This window comes from Balaenoptera acutorostrata, chromosome 5 (genome assembly GCF_949987535.1).
Source record: "Balaenoptera acutorostrata chromosome 5, mBalAcu1.1, whole genome shotgun sequence".
NCBI classification, from domain to species: domain Eukaryota; kingdom Metazoa; phylum Chordata; class Mammalia; order Artiodactyla; family Balaenopteridae; genus Balaenoptera; species Balaenoptera acutorostrata.
The window spans coordinates 48,573,437-48,592,237 of NC_080068.1; the positions used below are offsets into that span (position 1 = coordinate 48,573,437).

The window sequence follows — 18,801 nt, forward strand, 5'->3', positions numbered from 1 at the left end:
GAGAAAGTTAATTCAGGACAAATAATCTCAAGTTAGTAAAAGATTGAGTGTACAAGAAAAAATGGTGAGCAAAAATAAAATCCTAGTTTTTAAAAACTGTAAAAAAAGTATTAAAATTTAATGATGATAATGCAATTTTTGAAGTATAAAATATATGTTGAATAAGGATTATAAAAAGTGAAAAGGCATAATTCAAGGAAAAGTAAACAATACTTTAGAACTAAAATGCCAATAATACCTAGAAATTAGGGTTAAAGAAAGAGATGTCTTGAAATAAATGTTTATTAGAAGATGGGGGAAAAGAAAGTAGGGAAATACAGTGATGAAGACTGATCTATTTTAATTTTGGAGTGTTAAAATAGAGATCCAGAGCAGAATTTTGAAATTATTGTTGGGAGCAAGAGGCAGGAGGGATAAGATGGTAGATGTAGGGAGAGGAGAACAGAATCAGGTCTTCTTCTTGACCCAAAAAAGTAGAGGATGTATTTGCTTTTCAAACACAGAGAACAGTTAGGCCATAAATAAAACCTTAAAAAATTCAAGAAAAAAAACTAAATATATTCTCTGACAACCATGATAAAAGTTGGCATTAACAAGAAAAGAATAACTTTTATTTTAAATATGTACACTCAAAGATTTAGAAGTACTACTTTAAGTAACTCTTGGTTTAAAGAAGATATCAAAACCAAAGTTATAAACTATAGACAAATTAATTACAAAGAAAATTACTTATCAAGGTTTATGTGATCCAGTTTAATATGGTATATGGTATCCAAAGCAAGAACTAAAGGAGAGTTACAGCTTAAAATAATTTATTAAAGCTAAGAAAGATTGAAAACAATAAAAGCTAATATTTTAACTCTAGAATCAAGAAAAAATGATGTATTAAGTCCAGAGAAATTCAAGAAATGTATTAATAAACACAAAAATATAAATTAATTAAATATAAAACAAAGACTAAGTACATATCAATGAAACCAAAATCATATAGTTTTTTGGAAAAATTAATAAAATGGCCAAGTCTTGCAACTTAGAGAAAAAGAGAGAAGTTCATTGATCAGGTGAGCCCTGGTATCCTTGAAGAGCTCTGTGGTGATTATTCTTTGCAAGCCAGTATAAGAAAAGCTGTCATCTAACTGTCATCTATGAATTCAATGAGGAGGATGGGACGCTAGGATGGCAGGGAGCAAGTGACACCACTTCATCCTCAAAGACAAGGCAGCTATGGTTCCTGTAATGAAAGCAGAGCCAGTGTAGTCATAAGGATATTTAGACCTGCTTAGAACCTTCGTGTTGGCTAATTGATCACAGTGTCCTTAGGACTGAAATAGATAGACAGTGAACTGAAGTCTTTCTTGATGTATATAAGTGAAAGAGCTCTAGATTTAATGTCTAAAAACTCTGACTTAAACCACTACAACAGAGAATTGTGGTTCCTCAACCAATTCCCAGGTTCAAAGTCCCCTGAATGAAGGCAAGGCTGGTGTTCTCTTGAGGAAGGACCTTGCTAACCTTCCAAAAATGTATACGGTAAACCTTCCTTCTAGACTTCCAAATAAACTTGGTGTCATTTAGCAGGGAGACTGTACATAGGGGAAGGAAAATAATCAGAATTTGAGGATTTCTGGGCATCCTAAATCTAGCACCCTTAGGATCCATTTCCATAAATATTTCTCTGGTGTATATTGCAATTATTTTGGGGCTTATGGTAGCTCCTCATGAGTCACTCTATCTCACCTTCTGGGATGTGAAGAGTTCTGAGGCTGGCTATAGGTCTAGCAGCAATGAGTGGTAGTAGGGGTAGTCGTAAAGGAGATTAGCATTCTGCTGCAAACTAACCAACTCAGAGGCCATTTCAGATTCTTAGGCAAAGGAAAATTAGCTACTTCAGTCAGGGGAAATGTTGTTCCATGACATCCCAACTTCTCCAAAAGTCTCAACCCATTGCAGGTGCAAAATCTTATCTATATACCATCAGCTCGAAAGCCCCAAATCTCATCATCTAAGTCAAATATGGGTAGGATTCTGGATATAATCCATCCTAGGGCAAAATTCCCCTCCATCTGTGAACCTGTGAAACTAGAAGACTACTTATATGCTGCTATGGTTTGAATGTTTGTGTCCTCCAAAATTCATATGTTAATCCTAACTCCCAAGATGAAGGTATTAGGAGATGCGGCTTTGGGGAGGTAGTTAGGTCATGAGGGTAGAGCTCTCGTGAGTGAGATTAATAACCTTATAAAAGAGGCCCCAGAAAGCTCCCTTCTTCCCTTCTACCATGTGGGAACACAGCCAGAAATTGCTGTGTATTAACCAGCAAGCAGGCTCTCACCTGACATGAAATCTGCTGGCATCTTGATCTTGAAATTCCCAGCCTCCAGGATTGTGAGTGATAAATTTCTGTTGTTTATAAGCCACCCAATCTATGGAATTTTACTATAGCAACCCTAATGGACTAAGATATATGCTCACACAGTATGATGTGGGAAACGCATAGGATAAGTTATAGACATTCTCATTGTAAAAGGGAGAAAATGGAAGGAGAAAAAGAGTCACTGGTCCCAAGCAATTTCAAAGTCCAACTGGTCATACTTCATTAGGTTTAAAAGCTTGGGAATAATCCTCTGTAGCTCATAGCTCTGACCTCTGGACCCAAGGCCTTACCCTTAAAGTTATCCTTCTTTTTTCTTGAAGGGTAGGACATATTTGCAGATGCATAGTTTTATCATGTTTCTTGCCTGTAGAGTTCTCAGGGACCAACAGCCTTCTTTCATTTCATCCTGTCTCTTGTCCGTCTAAGCTGTCAGTTTTTCTGCAGGTACAACATTCTCAGAGCCTTGGCAGTCTCCTATGTATGTCATGAGAATGTAGGCCATTAAACAAAAGGCTCCTCCACAGATATTTCCGAGATAATTACATCTCTTTTTCTGACTTCTGCTGAGATGGCCAAGGAGATCCATGAGTCATATGCTTAATCTCTTCAAATTCACTCTTCGTGAATGAATGTACTGATCGTTTGATTCTTCCAAAGCACCAGCAAAAGCTGTCCAGACACACCCTTGGCTTTCTCTTTAGAGCATACTTTTCTGGCAGTGAATCTCCAAATATTAGTATTTTTTATTTTGCAATCTGGTTAGGCTAAGAATTTTCTAAATCGTCAGGTCCTGGTTTCTTTTTGCCTAACAATTCTTCCTTTAATTTATCTCTTTCTTCTCTCATTTTAGTATAATCAACAAGAAGAAACCAGGCTCCACCTTCAACGCTTTGCTTGGAAATCTTTTTAGTTAATATCCAAGTTCATTACTTACACGTATTGTTTTCCACACAACTGTGGAACACAATTCAGCCAAACTTCTGCCACTATAAAACAAAGATCCTCTTTCCTCCAGTTCCCAAAAGCGTGTTCCTCATTCCCTTCTAAGCCTTCACCAACAGAGCCTTTAATATTTAATGTTTTTACCAATAGTTGGTTTACGAAAATGTGGGTATTCTTTAAGACAGTATAGGCTTTCTCTACCATGCTCCTCACTTCCTTCTGAACCTTCAATGGCAGTCTTTAACATCCATATTTCTACCAGTAGTTTGTTCAAAGTAATCTATGCTTTTTCTATCATGCTTATCTAAATTCCTCCAGCCTCTATCCATTAAACTCCAAGGCAACTTCCACATTTCCAGGTATCTGTTACAGCAGTACTCCATTCCTGGGACCAAAATCTGTATTGGTTTCCTATGGCTGCTGTAACAAATTACCACTTCCTGGTGGCTTACAGTAACACATCCTTTTTCTCTTATAGTTCTGGAGGTCAGAAGTCTGAAATCCACTTCACTGGGCCAAAATCAGGTCTGCAGGGCCGCACTCACTCTGGAGGCTCAAAGGGTGACTCTGTTTCCATTTCTTTTTTGGCATCTAGAGCTGTATTCCTTGCATTCCTTGGCTCATGGCTCCTCAGCCATCTTCAAAGCCAGCTGTGTAGCACCTTGCCTCAGCCATCGCATTGCCTTCTGTCTCTGTAATCAAATCTCCCTCTGCCTTCTCTCCTTTAAGGAAATTTGGGATTACATTTAAAGCCCACCTGGATAATCCAAAATAATCACCCTGTCTCTAAATCCTTAACTTTATCACATCTGCAAAGGCCCTGCTGCCATATAAGGTAACATTCACAGGTTCCCAGGATTAGGCTGTAGATATCTTTGGGGGCTGTTATTCAGCTTAGCACATCTGGTACTTTCTTTTATTATTTGATGCTAAACATTGTGAATATTACCTTGTTGCTAGATATTCCTGTGTTTGAATACAATTTAGTTACTTGGAAACAATTTGATTCTTTCAACGCTTGCTTTTAAACTTTGTGAGGTGAGATCAAAACAATCTTTAGCCAATGTCTAATTTAGTTCCAATAACTTTCTGAATTCTCTGCCCAATGCCCTATGAATTGCAAGGTCTTTCACTCTGGCTAGTGAGAAGATGATATATTTCTGGCCTTGTGTGAGCACCAGGGGTTGTTCCCTCTGCTTCTGAGGGATAGAATTCTATCCCCAGCCTCAGGTACTTTCCTCATATACATGAGATTATCAGTACCCAGCAGAGGAAGGACTAAAACAGCAGATCAGAAGTTCTCCAGAACTCTCCTGCCAGTTCTCTCCCCCTTTGTACTCTGCCCTAGGAACTCTAGCTGCTTTGTCCTCCTAAGATTCTCACCTTTTTCTCCTCAACTCCGGAAGACTGTTAGGCTCTGCTGGGTCCCCTCCTCTTTGTGCTGTGGCCTGGAAACATTCTCTAGGCAGTAAAATGGGCAATCACGGAGCTCATCTCCTTTGCTTCTCATCTCAATTATCACTATCCTGCACTGCCTGATGTCCAGTGTCTGAAAACTGTTGTTTCATATATTTTATTCAGTTTTCTAGCTATTTCAGGCATGAGGGTAATTCAGGTCCTTGTTAGTCCATCTATGCCGAAAGCAGAAGTTCTTAAAATTTATGTGAAAATATAAAGGAGCTAGAAGAGAAAAAAAATTTTTGAAAAAGAACGTAGTTTAAGGAATCACACTACCACTTGGTTTCAATTTAAAAAAGAATGAACTATTGATATATCCAACAATGTGAATAAATCTCAATATAATAAAGCTACAGTAATCAAGATAATACGGTATTTGTGGTGGTTAGTTTTATATGTCAACTTGACTGGGCTAAGGGATGCCCAGAAAGCTGGTAAGATATTATTTCTGGGTGTTTCTGTGAGAGTGTTTCCAGAAGAGATTGGCATATGAATTGGTAGACTGAGTCAATCCTAACTAATGTAGGTTGGCATAATCTAATCCCTTGAGGTCCTGAATAGAACAAAAAGGCAGAGGGAGAGCAAATTTGCTGTCTTTGCTTGATCTAGGACTTTCATCCTGTCTAGCCCTCAGACATTGGCTCTGGTTCTCAGGCCTTTGGACTAAGACTGAATTACACCACCAGATTTCCTTGTTCTCCAGCTTACAGATGGCAGATGGTAGGCTCCCATAACTGTGTGAGCCAATTCCTATAATAAATCTGTATCTATATATCTCTCTTTCCATATATATATATATATATATATATATATATATATATATATATATGGAAATTATATATAGAAAGAGAGACAGAGAGACAGAGACCGAGACAGAGAGACAAGAGAGAGAGACAGAGAGAGATCTTGTTGATTATTTTTCTCTGGAGAACTCTAATACAGTATTTATATCAGGACAGGTGTATAAATCACTGGAACAGTATAAAGAGTTCAGAAATAGACCTTTTATATATATGGTCAATTGCGGGGGTTTTTTACAAAGAAGGAGAAGGAATAGTCTTTCTAGCAAATGATGCTAGAATAATTAGACATCTATAGGCAAAAATAATGAGCCTAGATCCTATCTCACACTTTATGCAGAAATTAACTTGAAATGAATTATAGACATAAACTTAAAAGTTATTATTATAAAATTTCTAGGAGAAGCCATAGGGAGAAATTTTTGTATCATTGGGTTAAGTAAGGATTTTTTAGATAGATCACAAAAAACACAAACCATTTTTTAATTGATAAATTTGACACCATCAAATTTAAACTGCTGCTTCAGGAAAGACTGTTTAAGAAAATAAAAAGGCATACTGGGAGAAAATGCTTGCAAACACATATCTGATTAATAAATGATATCCATAATATATAAAGAAATCTTACAACTCAATAGTAAAAAATAGACATTCCAGTAAAAAAGTGGGCAAAAGATTTGAATAAACACTTCACTGAAAATGATATAAGGATGTCAAATAAGTACATTAAAATATGCTCAACATTATTTTTCATTAGGGAAATACAAAACAAACCACAATGAGATACCACTACACACTTACTAGAATGACTAAAATTAAAGCCTGATAATACCAAATGCTTAAGAGAATGTAGGCTCACTGGACCCCTCACACGTATTGCTTGTGGGAATGTAAAATGTTTCTGCCCCTTTGGAAATGTTTCAGTTTCTTTTAAAATTAAATATACTCTTAATGAATAACCCACCAATCCCACTCCTTAGTTTCCCAAGAGAATAAAAACATGTCTACACAAAACCTGTACACAAATCTGGTACACTCATAAATGGAATACTACTCAACAATAAAAAAGAATAAATTATTGATACATCCAACAATGTGAGTAAATCTCAAAATCACTGTGTTAAAAGAAAGAGTCCAGACATAAAATGCTACATACTGTATGATTCCATTTAAATGATACTATGGAAAAGCAAATCTATAGGGACAGACATCAGACTGGGAACTAGGACTGGGATAAAGGGACTGACTGCAAAGGAGCATGAAGGAATTTGTTTGGGTGATGTAAATATCCTATATCTCAATCATCTGTCAAAACTCATTGAGATATACTTTAAAAGTGTGGGGTTTCCCTGGTGGCGCAATGGTTGAGAATCTGCCTGCCAATGCAGGGGACACGGGTTCGAGCCCTGGTCTGGGAGGATCCCACATGCCGTGGAGCGACTGGGCCCGTGAGCCACAACTACTGAGCCTGTGCGACTGGAGCCTGTGCTCCGCAACAAGAGAGGCCGCGACAGTGAGAGGCCCGCGCACCGCGATGAAGAGTGGCCCCCGCTCGCCGCAACTAGAGAAAGCCCTTGCACAGAAAGGAAGACCCAACACAGCCAAAAATAAATAAATAAAAATTTAAAATAATACAGACATACATTTAAAAAAAAAAGTATGAATTTTACTAAATGTAAATTATACCTCAATAAAACTGCTTAAAAGATATCTAGTCATAGAAAACCACATGTACATTATGATCCCATTTCTGTGAAGAAAAATTTAAAAATTTTAAATGTCGATGTGTTTACATATATAGAAAGACCTAAAAAAATATTCACTATATTTTCTTAGTACCTGAGGCTGGAGATGGAAGTAGGATTGGGGGCTATCAAAGACTGGGTTCTCTGGAAGCAGAAGCTGATACAGATTTGGCAAGTAGCGTATTTATTAAGGGTCTGTACTTGTATAAGAGAGGGGGAAGAAGCAGGATTACGCAAAGTTGAACTGCAGTGCAGTGTCAACCTAGTCTCACCCAACCCCATGGAAAGCTCTGGAGCATATACAGCTGTTCAGAGGTATCCCAGGCTGGGCTGAAATGGCTGGGATTTTTGGTCCCCCAGCAGGTCAGAGAATGATGGTAAATTAGATCACTCCTGATTCCACTTTTTTATTTTTAGACCCATGATTTCTTTTGATTGGGGTCACAGAGGATGGTGCTCCATCCTCACAGAGTACCACCTCCAAGCTGATGCTTAAACTGCACCTTCAATATCCCACGCCAACACTACTGGGCTGGAGTTTGTGCATGGTGCTATCTCTGATGCAATCAATAAATCTCATGGACTGGGACCTACTTCCAAACCTTCTTTTCTGACAAGTGGGTCCCCTGGTCTGATGTAATGTTATCCTATTGGGACCCTATCCTGATGAATCAAATGCTTCATGAGCCCTCATCTAGTCATGCTGGTTGAAGCTTACGAGCATGAAAGGCAAGCCCATGCCCAGGTCACTTGGCTTTTCCTGTTAGAACAAATCTCTGGCAATTCTAGAATAGAAAGAGCTCAATGTGGTCAACCTGCCGCCAAATGGCTGGCTGGTCTCCTTGAAGAATAGTGCCATTTTGGGGGCTCAGTGTTGGTCTCTCTGGCTGGCAGTTTGGACATTGAGTGGCAGCAGTAGCCAACTCATTCTTGGTAAATGGAAGCCACTGGAACCATGCATAGCTTTCATCTCTCCCACCATGACTACTCCATTCATGTCTCCATGTGCAAGCACTGGAGTGGCCAATGACCAAGACTAGCTAATATCAAACAGCCAGGTAATTTTGACTATGTGGTTTTTCCATGCTTCTTCCATGATAGATGTTCTCTGATGGGTGTTTACATGTGACACAAAGATCTTCACATTTTTGTGACACTCCCATGCATCTATCCACATCCTTTTGTTGCCACTGCCCATGAATTTATATATATTCTAACCTTGAGCTACTTCTCCTCTCACACAAACTGAATAATCAGGCACTGCCTGAAATTCTGTCCTCACTGTCTTTCAACGCCTCTCCTGAGTGAAGCTGCAGTGTAGCTGAAGCCCGTTTTCAGTTTGTACCCATATACTGAGCTGCCCCATCTGTAAATGTCTGCTGTCTGGTTATAAGCGATCTCCCCAATGTCCACAGGGATGAGCTGAGGGATGCAACAGTAGTAGATGGCCAGAGGATCTGGGCTTCCTGCTCATGCAGCTTGCTTATGTCCTTAGCCCTGCTCATGCTTGATCCCATTTTAACTTTCCTCTTAAAATGGATTGCTACTGAACCTCCCTGGTTTACAGTTTAGTGGATCTGATAGAACCCAGTTCCAAGTGCATAGTTACTTGTTATCTCTGGGTCAGATGCTCCATCTCTACCAGAGTCCAGTAGCACAGCAGGAGTTGTTTTTCAAAAAGCATATAATTATCTGCCATGAGGGCATAATCTAGCTACAGAAGCTTGATTCTACCGCAGTAGTTTGCCCACACAGCATCATTCATTCATACATCTAATATAATATAATCTGCTGGGTCATTTGAGCCAAGCAGCAGGCACATTGCAGCAGGGACCTGCTGCAGAACCCTTTCTTGCTCTGCACCCCATTCAATGATGGCAGCCTTCTGTGTTGCTCAGTATATGGGTTGGAGCAGTATTCCCAGATGCAGAATATGCTCCCTTCTAAATCCAAAAAGGCCTACCAGGCATTGTATTTCCTTTTTCATGATAGAAGTTGCAAGATGGATCATTTGTCTCTCATTTTGAAAGGAAATCCTGGCACACTCATGACTACTGAACTGCTGAAAAATTTTCCAGTGTGATAGACCTTTGAATCTTTGTAGGGTTTATCTTCCACCATTAGGTTCATAGGTGTCTTGCCAAGGCTTCCAGTATGCTAGCCACTTTTGGTCCCCTGACACTATTGGAATAATGTTTGATGTAGTGGATCAGTGTGTTATTTTGGGGGATAGCCACATGGTCCAGACCTCTTCAGACTATATTATGATAGACTATCTTATGACAGAAGGTAGTAGATTTTAAATAGCCCTGGGAAAAACTATAAATATATATTGTTGCCTGTTCCATGTTGAGTGTTTTTGTCTGATTAAAATAGAAAAGAATGCATTTGCCAACTCAGGGGCCGCATTCCATGTACCTGAGGCCATGTTAATCTGCTACCAAATTTACATTTTACACAGCAGCTGCAAATGGGGCTACTACTTGGGGGAGTTTGCATAGCCTAATGGGATCCTCTAAGATTCATCTGGCTCCTTTAGAGGTCAGACTTGTAAATTAAATGGATGAGTATTAGTGTATGTACTCTATTGCTTGTACATTTCCTATTGCTTCTGTAGCAAATTCCACACACTTAAATAACAAAAATTTACTATCTTATAGTTCTGGGGGTCAAAGTCTAAAATGGGTCTCACTGGGCTAAATCAAGGTTAGTGTTCCTTCTGGATTCCATTGACTTGCCTTTTCCAGCTTCTAAAGTCTGCCCATATTCCCCTGGTATGTGGTCCCCATTCACCTTTTTTTTTTTTTAAATAAACTTATTTATTTACTTATTTTAGTTTTAGCTGCGTTGGGTCTTTGTTCCTGCGCGCAGTCTTTCTCTAGTTGTGATGAGCGGGGGCTACTCTTCGTTGCGGTGCACGGGCTTCTCATTGCGGTGGCTTCTCTTGTTGTGGAGCACGGGCTCCAGGCACGTGGGCTTCAGGAGTTGTGGCACGTGGGCTCTAGAGCACAGGCTCAGTAGTTGTGGTATGCGGGCTCTAGAGTGCAGGCTCAGTAGTTGTGGTGCATGGGCTTAGTTGCTCCGCGGCATGTGGGATCTTTCCGGACCAGGGCTCCAACCTGTGTCCCCTGCCTTGGCAAGCAGAATCTTAACCACTGCGTCACCAGGGAAGCCCCCTGTTCATCTTTAAAGCCAGTAATAGCTGGTCAAGTCTTTCTCATGTTGCATAACTCTGACACGCTCTCTCTTCTCTCTCTTCCATATTTAAAGTAAACTGATTAGCAGCCTTAATTCCACCTGCAACTTTAATTCTCCCTGACATATAGCATAACAGTCACAGGTTCCAGGGATTAGGACCTGGACATCTTTGCAGGGACTATTACTATTCACACAACAACTCTTCTTTTCCAAGAGTGCAGTTACTTGAGTAAATGGCAACATCCCTTTGGAGAAGGGCTGGGAGAATTATTACTGTGATAATTGCCATCGTGTTGCAGGGGCTTTCTTCCTGTGGATCCAGCCTCCTCTTCAGTCAGTGTGCTCCAGGTCTAAAAACTGGTTCAGATCTGCATTCGAGCGAAGTATCATGGCTTTTTATTGAGGCAATTGCTCTCAGTCTTCTGATCATTTATCCTTGATTTGTTATGATGGTACTCACTGAGTAGTACATATTTTGGCTTTCATCTATTTTGCCCCTAGGGTCACTTGTTCGATTATCCATCTACAAAACTCTCTTCAGGTCAGATCCCCTTGGCCATCATTCCACCCCTGTGGCTCATTACAATAATTGCATCCACCCGGTTTTGAGCAGTTAAGTGCTGCCACCTGGCCTCTATTGTTTTGGGTTCTTAGCCTAGTTCTATAGTAGTCTCCCCTCCCATTAGTTCTGAAATACAAAGGACAAGCTGATCATTTTTAGTGATGTTTGTAGTACCCTCACACCAGCACCTTCTCTATGGCCTTGGTGGGTGGTATGTCCTCTAGGTGCACCTCTGGAACATGATGCTCTCGTGGGTATTCTGGCTTCATGTAGTATACCCACTTCAGCGTGCCCAGTTTCTTGAGCCTTTCGATCCCTTCCTCCATTGTCTCACACAGAAATTCTGGCATTTCAAGTTCATATAATTTATGAACCATCACTTTTTCTATGCTTCTAGAAGCCATCCCAATAGCAAGTCCATACCATCTCCTGGGGACTTTGCCAGGGCATTAAATCCTTTATCTCAGGTGCATGCTCTCAAATCAATAAACTCTCCACTATACAATCTTATGTCTCTGCCCCTTGATCAAGCACCCTAAGATACAGGCTCAGAGTAGCAGCTCCTACAGGTATATGCTGGCTAGATTTATAGCTCCATATGACCATGGGGAAATTAAAGGGACTATGGGGGAACTCTAAGCTTTTATTCTGTGTATTACTACAACTGAGCACAGTAAGTATGTATTCATGTATAACTTGAATTATTTAAAAATTATTTTTAAACAGTTTCTTAAATAACAATAAAAATAATAATAAAAATAAAAATTTTGAGCCAACGAACAGCAGAATCTTTAGTTTTAGTCCCAAGCAGTAATAGTGAAAAAGGAAACACTTACAATCATTCAGGTAAGATTTCTCAGCTCCAGAAATAAAATTATTTTAAAAAAATAGTCCTAAAAGATCAAGATTCAGATGGATTTATACTTTTCATCTTCTTCATGGGATGCAAAAAGACTTAATAATTTCCATAGATTTCTAAAGGAAGGGCTTCCCTGGTGGCGCAGTGGTTAAGAATCTGCCTTACAATGCAGGGGACACGGGTTCGAGCCCTGGTCTGGGAAGATCCCACATGCCACGGAGCGACTAAGCCCGTGAGCCACAACCACTGAGCCTGCGGGTCTGGAGACTGTGCTCCGCAACAAGAGAGGCCACGACAGTGAGAGGCCCGCGCACCGCGATGAAGAGTGGCCCCCGCTTGCTGCAACTAGAGAAAGCCCTCGCACAGAAACGAAGACCCAACACAGCCAAAAAATAAATATAAATAAATAAATAAATTCATATAAAAAATGTATAAAGCAAAAAAGGTGGACAATAAAAAGAGTAATTAACACAAACAACATCATAATGGATGACTTCAACATACCTCTCTTAGATCAAGTAGAGAAAAAAAGATATAGAATATATTTATTAATAAAGATATGGGCACCTAAAATGTGTGGTATTCCAGAATATTTGATGTGAAATTCAAAACGAAAACTCATGCAGTTTAAAAAAATGAGGGCCTCAACTAAAATAACTATTTTTAAGTTGTATAAATGTATAATGACCCTTGAAAACAGAAGTATAAATAAAAAAGGAACCCATGAAGTTTTAATTCTTCTTCCTTGATCTTCTTTGATAGTGATTTTAGCTAATGTTATAACAAGAACTTATATATTTATGCCTGGGAATAGAAGATAGATAGATAGATACATACATAGGGCAAGCTTAGAGAATCAATTCTCAAATAATTGGCTTATCCTTATACATCTACTTCACCTAAGACTATCTCAGAAAGAGTTTATGAACCAGTACAAACCACTACAAAAATTTTGAGTATAGTCTGACTAGAAGTATATCTTTTGAAATTTATTTTAAAAAATGTAACCTCTGAGTAAAAATATTGTTTTAAATAAAGAAATATGAGCCAAGACATTTTCTGGGACTAAAGGACTTAGTTTTGGGGTCATACAAATCCGCAAAAATATAAATAATGCAGAAGAAAACTTCTTGATCATGAAAGCAGCCATGCTCCCACCATGAAGTATATCAATGCCACCAAGATTCATGTTGTCCCACTGGATGCATAGGATCATGTGCTTTATTACACAGCACAATATGTGCTGTGAAGAGCTTATACATCGAAATGCAACATGTAGAAATGATACCATTCACTGGACTTAACACATAGCTCACAACGACAATATAGAATCCTCTAATAGTGAAATAACTAGAAGCTATTTTAAAACCGTGAAACACATTAGCAGAATGGAATAGAAAAGAATTTATAGACCAAATGAGGATGAACTGAATTCTACCTCAGTTGTTTTGGTGGCAGTCTGATCAAGGTTACCTTAACAGAAACCTCAACAGTTTACTCTTTCCTCATGGTAGTGCACTTACAACAAAACCTCTCACATCAGTGTCCTTTCTCACAGACTGTTCACAGTCAGCGCCCTGCTGCTTAGCAGCAAAACACTAAATGATACAGGATAAGCAGTTCCTCTTCAGAAGATCACCTTACAAACATAATACCAAGCTTTGTCCCTATTTTACAGATGAGGAGTTTGATACGATGAGGGATGAGTGACTTGCCCTGACCAGGCTGGTCAGTGGATAAGTAAAAAACGAGATTCTGTCAGAAGCAATTCACAGAGCGCAGAAACCAAGAGTGGCAGGAAGAAGGGAATTAGCCAATATCTCAAACAGATAAGAATGTAATGATGGAACTAGGCATGGTGATTCTAGTAATGCCCATTGCATGCGTACAAAAATATGTTTTGAATGAACATTTAAGAAACCTTTTTCTTAACCAGCAATATAAATTTTCTTTATTTACAGAAACAAAACTTTAAAGACGTCTGTGCCTCTGCTTTTTTTGTTTGTTTTTGATAAACTCTTAAAAGATAACCTGTGTTTCAAAATAGTTAAACAGAACAGTGATTTCCTTATACCAACAAATGCACGTTAGCATACACAGTCCTGGTTAATTAATTAAGACAGTCAAAGAGAGCTTAGAAATCTTGATAAGAAATGTATGCACTACAATATAGCACTAAGGGCAGGGGGAGACAAAACATTCTGAATTTTATAAATCTTTTCTTTTTGACCCAGGAACTTAAACTTTGTCCACCACCTGTTTCATAAACTCTACCAAAATAGGAATAAGATATTTGATTCTGAGATTCTAGGTATAGATATGGGGAGAAGAAGCAGAATGAGGGAGGTCACACAAAATCAGCAGTGAAGATCATCTGGTTATTAATGTAATGCTTTGTTATCTGGTATTTTCCTTTTTAAAGAAAGCAGAACTCAACCCAAAAATTTGAAAGAGTAAGTATTTTACATTGGACAGTGGCTAAATTTTTGAGAGAATGGAACAGAATATAGGAGAATTTTGATTTGCAATCAAGTTCCCTATTCCATCCCCAACTCTCCCACTGTTTTAAAGCCAGCAATGCCCAGAGTTTTTCTGGATATCACTTCCTTTCCATATACAGTGAACTGCCATTTTTAAAGCAGAGTGATACCAAGTGAGTCTCATTTGGACACAATAAAGATATTAGAAAAAAGCAAAGTTAAAAGCAATTTGACATATACATATCATGCATTATTCAGCTTTTCAGAGATTTCAGAAAAAGTTATTGGAAGCAAATTGAAAAGGAGCATCTCCATATAGCATCTTAGTTCCAATCAAGGAAAGATAATTTTTTTACAATTGGGATGAATTATAGTATCTATCTACTTCAGAATTCCTAAATTTCTTTGATCACAGAACATTCTTTACAAGTGTAATATGTTGATGGAACATGTACAGCACTGTGAACACTCAGGTTAAAATAAAGAGCAAAAACATAATCTCAGAATAACTGCTACTAGAAGCATTCAAAAAACCCCTCTAAAACAGAACCTAAATATAACAAACTAAAGAAATTAAATAAATTTATTTGCTAAAGGCCAAAATGAACAAAATAACAAAAAACTGTGTTGAAATTATCAAAGCAGATGTATAAAACCCAGACAAGCAGTCACTAATAAATGACATGCATCAACATGATAGTTATTTGGCAAATGCTACTTTTGCATAAATGTGCAAAGTCAGCATCACGTATTCAGGCTTCTGGTGAGCTCCAGTGTATTCTGTTATAAGGCATATCATTTCTAAACAGCAGATTATCTCATAATAATAGCAAACATGTTTAAGTGTTGGCAGTCTTCTGTGTTTTCTTAATACACGCTAGAGATAACAAATTTCCTAGCACTGATATTTTTCATGGACTACTTGTCCAGATCTTGGTATTTATTGTATTCTATTAATCTTTATGTCTGCCCTTTCACTAATATCACAAGTCTTGAAATCAGGTAGTGTGAGTCTTCTAAATGTGTTCTTCTCTTTCAAAATTATTTTGGCTTTCTAGTTCCTTTGTGTCTTCAGAGGACTTTAGAATCAGCTTATTAATTTCAAAAGAAAATGTCTTCTGGGATTTGACTGGAAATGCATTGAATCCAGATCAGTTTAGAGATATTTGTATCTCCACTTTATTGAGCGATAGAAACATGATATAAACTTTCCATTTATTTAGGTCGTTGATTTCTTTTTTTTAGACATTTGTAGTTTTCAGCATACAGAAACTGCATATACTTTGTTAGATTTATACCTAAGTATTACATTTTATGCTATTTTATTTTATTTTTTTAACTTTTAATTTTATATTGGAATATAGGTGATTAACAATGTTGTGTTAGTTTCAGGTGTACAGCAAAGTGATTCAGTTATACATATACATGTATCTATTCTTTTTCAAATTCTTTTCCCATTTAGGTTGTTACATAATATTGAACAGAGTTCCCTATGATATCTGGGGTTTTATATACCATGTTTTCACCAATGAGGGAACAAACAGAGAAGTTCAGCAAGTCATCTCAGATCTAAGCTGTTTTGTCAGTAGCAATATAAGGAATGGGAATCAAGAAAATTGACTTAAATTCAGCTCTCTTCCTTTCCCATGCTGAGAAAGCCTACAAATGTAGAAGTGCTTTGGATCCAATGAAACATGCAATATAAGGCTTTCTTCCCAAAGAAAAGATGTGCAGACTTTATAGAAATTTTAGCAGCAACAGCAGAACAAATAGCAGCTCATTTAAACAAGTAGCCTGCAGTTTTGGTGTGGAGAGGAATTGTTCAGGAAAAGCTTTTCTTCCCTCCCTGTGAGCATGTTGTTTCACACAGGGGACATGCCATTTTCTTTGGGAAAGGTCACAAAACTGGACGAAGAAAATAAATGATACGTTTCTTATGTTTGCAATATACTTAACACGTTAGATTCTTTTGAATATTAGATTTTGAGAGAATGTAGTAGATATACATGTGGTTATAAAATGATACTTTATGCAAAAATATATTGTGCCCACAAAGTGGGAGATGATATTCACAAAACATAACACCTGACAAAGGACTCATATCCAGAATTTTTTAAAACCTCCTAAAATCTATTTTAAAAGGTAGACAACACAACAGAAACATGGTCAAGAGACTTAAGTTCTTCACAAAATAGAACATCCAAATACCCAAATAACATGAAAAGAAGTTGACTTTTTTAGTCATGATAGAAATGCAAATTGAAATCACATTGTGATACAATTATTCAGCCATCAGAATGGTTAAAATTGAAAAGATTGACAGCACCAAATGTTGGAGAGGACGTGGAACAAATGGAATATCACAGACTGCTAGTAGGAGTGTAAACGAGTACAAATCCTTTGGAAAACTAAAATTCACCAGCCTGAAGTGTTTTTAAATATGGATTCAACTTCTTTAACAAATATAGGACTGCCCAGATTTTTGGTTTCTTCTTGTGCCAGTACTGGTATTCGTACCTTCAAGGGATTGTCCATGCCATCTAAGCTTTACTGCACAATTTGTTATAACAAAATATTTTCTTTTTATTTATTTCTTTATTTCTTTATTTATTTATGGCTGCGTTGGGTCTTCGTTGCTGCGTGTGGGCTTTCTCTAGTTGCAGTGAGCGGGGGCTACTCTTCGTTGAGGTGCATGGGCTTCTCCTTGTGGTGGCTTCTCTTGCTGGAGCACGGGCTCTAGGAACACGGGCTTCAGTAGTTGTAGCACGTGGGCTCAGTAGTTGCGGCTCACGGGCTCTAGAGCGCAGGCTCTGTTGTGGCGCACGGGCTTAGGGGCTCCAAGGAATGTGGGATCTTCCCGGACCAGGGATCGAACCCGTGTCCCCTGCATTGGCAGGCGGATTCTTAACCACTGTGCCACCAGGGAGGGAAGTCTTAATATTTTCTATTTCTAATGTGATTTCTTCTTTGGCCCATGGATTATTTAGAAATGTGTCATTCAATTTAGCAACATTTGGTAGTATTCTAGATTATCTTTTGTTATTCATTTTTAATCTAATTATATGTGGTCAGCAAACATACATTGTATAATATCAATCCTTTGAAATTTATTGAAGCTTGTTTCATGGCTCAACACGTTGTTTATTTTGGTGAATATTCTATATGCACTTTGAAAGAATGTATGTTCCACAGTTATTGGGTAAAATAATTTACACATGTTAATAAGGTCAAATTGGTTAATAGTGTTGTGCAAATATTCCATATCCTTACTGAATTTTTTTGGTCACATCCTATCAATTACTAAGAGTGAGGTGTTAAAATCACCAAATATTACTGTAGATTAAATAAGATTGTTGGTTTGTCTATTTCTCCTTTTAGTTCTGATAGTTTTTGCTTCTACATTTAGAAGCTAGCTGCATATATATTTAGGAGTCTTATTATTTCCTAAGGAATTGATCCTTTTATCATTATAAAATGCCCCCTTTATCTCTAGTCATATTCCTTGTTTTAAAATCTAATTTTCTTTATACTCGCTTTGTATAGTTAAAAGTCTTTTAAAGATGCTTTTAAAAATAGCTTTTAGGGCTTCCCTGGTGGCACAGTGGTTGAGAATCTGCCTGCCATTGCAGGGGACACGGGTTCGAGCCCTGGTCTGGGAAGATGCAACATGCCACGGAGTAACTAGGCCCGTGAGCCACAATTACTGAGCCTGCGCGTCTGGAGCCTGTGCTCCGCAACAAGAGAGGCCGCGACAGTGAGAGGCCCCCACTTGCCCCAACTAGAGAAAGCCCTCGCACAGAAACGAAGACCCAACAGAGCCATAAATAAAAAATAAATAAATAAAATAAATTAATTTAAAAAAAATAAAAATAAAAAAAATAGCTTTTAAGTACATATTTACCCATACCTCTGTCTTGCCTAGTGCTCTTCATTTCCTCCTGCATATCTGAGTTTCCATCTACAATCATTTCCCCTCAGACTAAAGATTTTCCTTTAGAATTTATTGTAGTGCTGTTCTGCTGCTAAATCTTCAGTTCTGTTTGTTTGGAAATATCTATTTTGTCTTAATTTTTCTAAAGAATAATTCACTGGGTACAGAACTGTAGGTTGGCAGGGTTTTATTTTTGTTTTTTTATTTTAAGCACTTTAAAGATACCATTTACCTGTCATCCAGTTTCCATTGTTCTTGATGGGAAGTTTGATGTGATTCTTATTGATATTTCTCTGAATGTAATGTTTCCCTTTCTGATTGCTTGTAAGATTTTCCCTTTACATTGGTTTCTAGCAGTTTGACTATGATGTGACTTTTCTTTATATATATTTCTCCCATTTGGGTTTCACTGGGTTTCTTGAATCTGAAGATTGATGTCATTTAGCAGTTTT

At 38.0% G+C, this 18,801-nt stretch overlaps 1 protein-coding gene across 1 annotated transcript in view; it reads right to left on the reverse strand.

Annotated features, from left to right (window-relative positions):
* Positions 1 to 1,211: 1,211 nt before the first annotated feature.
* The window catches only part of MRPL1 (mitochondrial ribosomal protein L1), a 134,591-nt gene continuing 117,001 nt past the window's right edge, over positions 1,212 to 18,801 (reverse strand). The window contains exon 11 of the mRNA XM_057546839.1: positions 1,212 to 1,231. The gene's annotated coding sequence lies outside the window, so the exon portion shown is untranslated. The remainder of the gene's footprint in view (positions 1,232 to 18,801) is intronic.